Source organism: Stegastes partitus, unplaced genomic scaffold (genome assembly GCF_000690725.1).
Source record: "Stegastes partitus isolate 25-593 unplaced genomic scaffold, Stegastes_partitus-1.0.2 Scaffold1549, whole genome shotgun sequence".
Taxonomy (NCBI): domain Eukaryota; kingdom Metazoa; phylum Chordata; class Actinopteri; family Pomacentridae; genus Stegastes; species Stegastes partitus.
Window position 1 is genome coordinate 95,724 of NW_007579280.1, and position 7,495 is coordinate 103,218.

General features: G+C 47.0%; 1 protein-coding gene across 1 annotated transcript in view; it reads right to left on the reverse strand.

Annotated features, from left to right (window-relative positions):
* Nucleotides 1-6,594, reverse strand: part of LOC103371237 (parvalbumin-7-like) — a 10,256-nt gene extending 3,662 nt beyond the window's left edge. Inside the window, exon 1 of the mRNA XM_008300491.1 lies at nt 6,398-6,594. The gene's annotated coding sequence lies outside the window, so the exon portion shown is untranslated. The remainder of the gene's footprint in view (nt 1-6,397) is intronic.
* Nucleotides 6,595-7,495: the final 901 nt, after the last annotated feature.

Sequence of the window (7,495 nt, forward strand, 5' to 3'; positions counted from 1 at the left end):
CTGTCGCTCACGCTACAGTCTTTTGCCTCCAGCAGCCGAGTCCTTCTGATCTTCTGGGCTTCCTGCGGTGCTTTTATTTGGGTGCATTTACGGGTAATACCCACAGTAACTCTGATGTTATCAGTCGGGTCGGGTTTCTATTTCTTCGTTTCCACAAACACAAAAGACACATCTTGACAGTGACAGATTGCAAATAAGTCCACAGACTAGATAAAGGGATAGAAGCAGCCAGATCTTCACATGCTTGTGGGACAAACTGCAAATAGATCAGGTGGGTGTTAAACACTGTTGAGGTAGATTCCTTTCACTGGCGTCACACCTGACCCGAACCCTAACCCTGGACTGATGCATGAGCCCCAGCAGCCACTCCACCAACATGCTGCTGCACACACGGATCGATGCTGAACGCAGCTGAACTTGTGTGGCCACACATCCAATCTTTTATCATTACAAAAGGCACAACCTCCTTCTCTGAAGGTGTCCAGGAGGAAACCAGACCGTCACTGGGAAATGAGGAGGATGAGATTGATTCCCTGAGATGCTCGGTGCATAACGTGAGCCACATTGATTTATTTAAAGGAAAACAGGCGACTGTGGTTGTGCTGATGTTTGATCACAGTGAATGATCGTCAGCTAGATAAAGACACACTGAGGCTGTGCAGAAGAACGCCGTGAGGCTTTAATTCAACCCTGTCCAGGACGTTCATGCTGCCGTACGTAGAAGGTCTTTCAGGGTTCACTGGATTTCTGGTTCCTAATGCACAACAAATGTCCGTCTTTTTATATCTAAAACAACGCTCAAAAACAAAAAACAACACCTGTCACCTAGACCACATGGCCTGGGCTCCAGAAGAGGGGTTAAGGTTTTCTATCTCAGTGCTATGTGCTGGTCAGCTCGTCCCTGCAAGACACTGAATCTGAACCAAAAAACCAAAGTCCTACCGCCTGCTGTGTCCCGGTGGAACAAAGACCCGTCAAGCAGACGTAACATCACTGGAGCTGACAGAAGCGTGATACGGTCCTTTCATGTCCTTTATAATGCTAACCTGGTCTAACAGCTCAGGTCTGAGGGGTTCTCCTGTACAGAACCTTTCTGGTCACAGACGTCAAGGCGGGATCATGTCGTGTACATCCAGCTGCTGCACCTGAAAGGCTCCTTTTAGAATTTGGAGAATTATTATTCTCTTGCAGACTCAGATGAACGAAATGAAAATAATGTCAAATCTGAACTGATGGAGGCAGCATTGCTCATTAAAGACCAGCCAGCCTGGCTCGGTCCAAATCCAGCACAAATCCACCAACTAGCACCTCCAAAGTTCACCGGTGAACACGTTCTGCTTTTCCTAACCTGCGTTTCAACTCAGAATGCTCATAAGCATTATTATTATTATCATGAATATGACGGACTATACCTGCCAAATGTACCTAGAAGCAGTGGATCTGACTTTATACCTGGAATCATACAAACCATAAATCAGCACCAGCTCAGCTGGACCCGCAGCCGGCTCCTCGCTGCAAACTGAACAGAACCAGTCCATGTATATGCAAGAGCAGCCCAGACTGTGTGAAGGCCGAGGAGGTCCACAGAACTACAACACATCACTTCACAGAAAAAGGCTGTGAAACGAGCCTAAAATGGACATGAAAGAATTAGTCTTTAAAATCAATATATTCTGATGGCAATCATCCTGGGCTGAAGCTTTGAAGTCTTGGTTCCAGTTTCTGATTCTTAGGTTTATTAGTGTCCAGCGCGTAGTGGGTCAGACTTCAGAGGTTTGTTTAGCTGAGCCCAGACATGTTCAGTGAAAATAAACTCTGCAGTCAGTATTTTAAAGACCCTCCACATTACTTCAGATGCCTCCTGAGCCACACAACAAAACATTATAAACGACCTTTTCCCTCTAAGATTCCCGTCTGACTAAAACAGATGTGATCGGAGCATCAATGAGACTCCACCAAGGCTGTAACGTTCTGCTGCTACGATGCCCTCATTGTTTAGTCGGTGCTGTTTCACCCTTTATCTTTCAACCCGAGCTGTGCTGGATGCCCTTGCTTCTTTTCTTTTTTTCCTACTTTATTATTTCTGCGGGATTGAAAGCTCGTCCCTGAGGTGTGCTGTTTGCTTCCTGTTTAATCTCACAAAGAAATCAACATTTTCATCCTGAGGAAGAAATACTGCAGCCAGACGGGATGCAGGGAGGAAAGGCAGCGCTGACATGAACTCTGGATCGGTTTGTCTGAGCTGCTCATTTGTGGGAATGTCGGTGTGGTAGCAAAGGATGAAATTAGAATTTAAACTACCATCTGAGATGATGTTGGCCTGATTATTGCAACGAGGGCACAGGACAAAGACAAAAGCCAGATTGCTGAACATAAATCCTTTATAGGGGAACAAAACTAAGTGTTCAAGTGAAGGCTGAGCCGCCATCTGAGCGGCCGTCCTTCAGCACTCGAGGTTAATCCGTGAGCCCTTTGAAGTGACACCGAGGTTTCCTTCGCGGGAAGTCCCATGACCCTGCTGATCCTGCTAGGTGTGGGAAACCCAACCACGCTGCAGGACTGCCAACTCCCCGCTCTGCTGCAACAGCTGCATGAGTGTGTGAATATGCAGCGCTGCCGAGGTGCCAACAGGAGGCTCAAAGGAGAATATATTTGTGTTTGGAGACACCCGAGCCGAAGCCCTTGTGTTGACTGGAGCGTGATGTGTGTGTTGGACTTCCAGATGGGAGGAAACAGACGTTCAGCACTGCAGACAAACGAGCCTCTTCTGTGTTATTGCAGCGTGAACTGAACATGAACCTTCTGCTGAAACAGGCTGTGACGCTCGTGTTTTCTTGTCCTTTTCTAGCAATGAACCACTAAACAGCAAACATTGTTCTGAGGATGATTCTTTATCACCCCGAGAGCTTCATGCTGTTTGAACTGAGGTCGCTCACTTTGGGGCTTCATGTGCTATAAATGAGTTCATAACAAAGGTCCTTCTTCTTTATGTGCCAAATGATTATTGTGCCGCAATCATCATATATGTGGGAGACATAGAAGACAGCCCGCGGTTCAGCTCCTGTAGTCGAACCAATCAGGTGAGGATGATGAAGCGCTCTAACAGGCCACTTACTGACTCAGGGAGGCGACTTTCTGTCCCCAGGAAAGCCTTTTATCGGAATTGCCACTGATCTGCACAGTTGATCTTTAAAATAAGCTGCCCGAGCTATCGTTTCAGAACGCATTACACCGTCTATTGATTCCATACAGCTGCTGATGGGGAGACAAGTCGGTGGTGTTTGTTCCAAACAGAAGGCACATGTGCATGCATTCAGCCAGGCAAAGGGAGAAAACATGGGTTTGATGAGAGGCTGTTATCACCGCTGGCAGGTACAGGACAGGACGGCTTGAGCACACAGCCGCAGCTCGCCAACAACAACAACAACAACAGCAGCGCTGCTTTGTGGCGTGTGAACGGTGTGTAGCTGTCGGCGTGGGGACGGATTTTAGCAGATCTATGAACAATTTATCAACTGCTTTGTCACCACAACGACTTCCAGTGAAGTCACGGCCGTGAACAACAAACAAATGCTCTGAACTCATTACGTTGCATTCGCTGTTGGTGAGTTTCATTCTTCAGAGTCTGTCTTCATCCAATTAAACGTCACATCTGTACGGACAGTTTGTAACAGATGTGACGCGCCTGGATTTGGAGGCTGTGTGTGAATGTCTGTGTAAACTAATGCGACTCAAACTGAAGCATTTTGCCGTTTCTGTAACTGCTTACGGTCCAGGATGACACATGAGCTCGATCAGCCCGGGGCTGCTTTCAGGCTAATTTCACCACATCTGCTGATAAGTCTGTTCATTAGCAGGACACGCTGTACATACAATATTGTGTTTTCCTGCTATGTTTGCCCCCCACCCTGACCTGAAACAAGGCATCACGAGCAACTTTGCGTTGAGTCCAGGATCACCGCTACCTGCCTGCCTAAGTCTTAATGAATGCAATGAAAAGTAAATCCATTATTTTGTGGATTTTTTGTATAAAACAAATTGGATGTAATGTCGGCCTGATGCTGGAGAGAACAGAGACATTTGCTTTTGTACTTTAAAAGCAGACTTGGCCTCTCGCTCATACAGAGGAACAATGATCGTCACTGGACAGGGTGAGTTCTGCAGTTTGTTCTGATAAGCGCTGGGTCTACGTTATGAAACGATTTACTCTTTAGGACTTTGTCATCCAAAACGCAGGAGGGTGACAATTGGAAGAACTTAGTTAGGATATCTTTTGCAGACGTGATCTATCCAGCGTTCGGTGTTTGTCTCGTGTGATGTGATGTCAGCATATCATTGCATAGACAGCATCTATAGCCATGACTGCATAAACGTGTGTCTTATGCTTCTTATGGGGTTAAGGTCTTCAAACGTGACCCACCAACGCTGGAAAATGCTACTGAAGGGTTACCCACCCTGCACGCTGAGATGCTACGCTAACGGGGTACTCAACGCATCTAAAACTAACAGCAGCGAATCCTGACAAAGTGTTCCTGTGCGACCAACTGAGGCTGTTGGTTTTCTAATTAGCACTAATAATACAGCTGATGTTGATGGAGATGCTGGTAAGTCTGTGTCTGGATAAAGATCCATTTTCTTTGCTGCTAGCCAGTGGATTGGAGGCGGAGTTTCTGTCCCAAGGAAAGGAGTTCAGGTATGTTGAGATCTTGAGAACATTAAGCATGAAATGGACAAACACGGCGAACAGTTCAGTGGTTGATTTACCAGTCGATCGTCGTTTCAACCCTCAACTATGGCCCCAAGCTCTTTAGCGACCAAAACAATGAGGTTGCAGATACAAGCAGCCAAAAGGAGTTTCCTCTGCAGGGTGGCTGATCAGCAATGGGCTGATGAGCTCCAACATCGGAGGCAGCTCAGAGTCCAGTTGCTGCTCCTTTGCAACCAAAGGAGCCAGCTGAGGTGGTTTGGACATTAAGATGCCTCCAGGGCCACTTCCTCTGGAGGTTTTCAGGGCACGTCCAATTGGGAGAAGACCCAGTGCTAGACCTGGAACTCACTGGAGGGATTATAAATCTCATCTGGCCCAGGAACACCTTGGGATCCCTGGAAGGACTGGAAAGTGTTGCTGGGGAGATGAAATGTGGACGGACCTGCTTCACCTTCTGCCTCAGTGACGTGGGAAAAAGGTCAATTGATGGACAAAGACCTCTTTTGACCAGATGATGGTGTTAAAGCCAAAGTTAAAGGATCCTGGGACACATGGCGGTTCTCCTCCTCTGTAGTCCACTTGGAGGACTCCATGCACAGGTAACTACATGCTTCATAAACGCTGCCATCACACCGCAGGCACACATCTTGAGCTGCACGTGGATGTCTGAAGACTTGGAGCGACGACCGACTGTAACGCTGGCCTGAAGGGAAGATAAACGTCACATCTGGCTGTCGTTCAATGGCATTCAAAGGTCTAAAACACCAAAACGTCAGCCATCAGAGGAAATGTTGGGAATCTCTGAAGTCATTAAGATTCATCCTCTGGGGAGTTTCCTTAACAAGATTTCACGGCAAACCATCCAGTATTTGTTGAGATATTTCCGTCAGTGCCCAGAGCCTTTCTGCATGACGCCGTGTTCACACATCCCCACTAACACACAGGAAGCAGCACACAGAGTCACAGGAAACTCACAACACGTGTGTGATGAAAGCAATCTGCACTAATTATTACCAACCAGATTAAAGATTAAATTCTGATGAATCTGTCCCAGAAAGCATCACAGGAAGGCACACAGATTCCACTGTAGCATACAAACACAACATGCAGCATGCTCATTAATTAACTGGGATAAGTGTTCTGCCATGAATATTCACGGGTCGGTCCACTGTGTGAGTGCATGCAACATTTTTAATCCTCAGTGATCAGTCAAGAAGAGAATCATGAGCACGTCGTTGTTATTCTCAAGGGGAACCTCGTGTCTTCTACTGCATCAGCATCTTGCTACCTGCTGGAGCGTGCACGTGACACCGCGCTCAGTCTCATTAGGCGTATTTAAAGTTTGCCCTTGAAAGATATTACAAGTAAGCACTGCAGGAGAATTACACCTGTGCCTCCTGCTTTTCCCAGAAAGCTGCTGCTATGGCAGAGCACTGATTCTGTGGATGTACTGTCCCGGTATCTAAATCCAATCTGACTCTGTACAGAGGAGGCTGCACAACAAGGTGAATTGTGTTTCTTCACACGTCTCCCTAAAACCTTTCCTATTAGTTTCCTCTATCGCCGCATTCGATCGCACCGACTGTATGTAAATATCAACCTTGTGAGAGGTAATGAAGTTCAAATGGCTTTTAGTGAACATGTGAAGTGCTGCAGGTAAACTCTGCCTTCAACCTGTGTTGCTCTTACCTTCTTACTGACTGCTGCTGAATGGGAGACGGTGGCAGCTCGGTGCAGGAGGGACGTCCAGTAAAAGATCAGTGCCTCTGCTCGTTCGCTTTTATACATGTCCTCTCCAACTATTTTAGGATGAAAAATGGGCTCCCAGTTCAGAGCGGGGTCAGTGCTGCCGGGCCGCCGGGCCGGGCCGTATCGCTTTCTTGACTGGACTCACGCTAATCAAACACTACTATTAATAATTCTCCATCTCCACACCCTGGTCCCGGCCAGGGTTCTTTTATGCTCACCCTTCCTCTCCCCTCCTCCAGCGCTCCCTCCTTCCAGCCACTTGGTTTCTCGACCTCCCACCGAGGGCTTGGATCTGTCCTCGGATCCCCCTCTCATCCCGTCTCCCTCTTTTCTTTCTCTTTCCCGTCTCCTTTCTCTTAAACTTTTAATTTTCACTTGTTAATTCTCACCTCTTCCTTGAAGGCATTCTGCATCAGCAGAGACAAACTACATTCCTCCGACCACCTCGGCCACCAGTGATGGAAACGAAGCCTTAACGTAAACCCACACCTACAGGTAACTAATCATCATGTTCACATGTTGCACGTCGCACATCACATGCCACCGACAATGACTGTCTGGCAGCTTTAACATTTAAAATGTTGAGTTTCTTTTGGAGAAGTCCGTCCTTACTTTGCCCGTTCCCTGCATTTTAAAATCAATAAAACAGAAGCTAGAGTCCTTGAGTGCACAACGTAAGAATTGTTTTTAACGACATTTTTTATCAGCCAGAAGACGCATGAGCAGCGAAACAAGGCCAAAGTCACAACCCAGCATTTCTGCCTTTAAACTGCACTGAAGCATAAAGCAGTGGCTTCATATGTACAACAAGCAGCTCGACAGCGACGGAGTCGTAGGCGAGCCGGTGTGCTCGAGCTGCAGGAAGTGGTTCAGGGTACGTGGAGAAAGAAGCTGGCGCTTTGTAGATCCTCACATTTTACATTTGAATTGCATCAAAGCCATTTTCAGGCAAGAAGGGACGGTTTTAATTGGACGAAAACATTAAACATGTAAACGGGGAACAGAGTTGATGCTACACACAACCTGAAACCCCAAAAC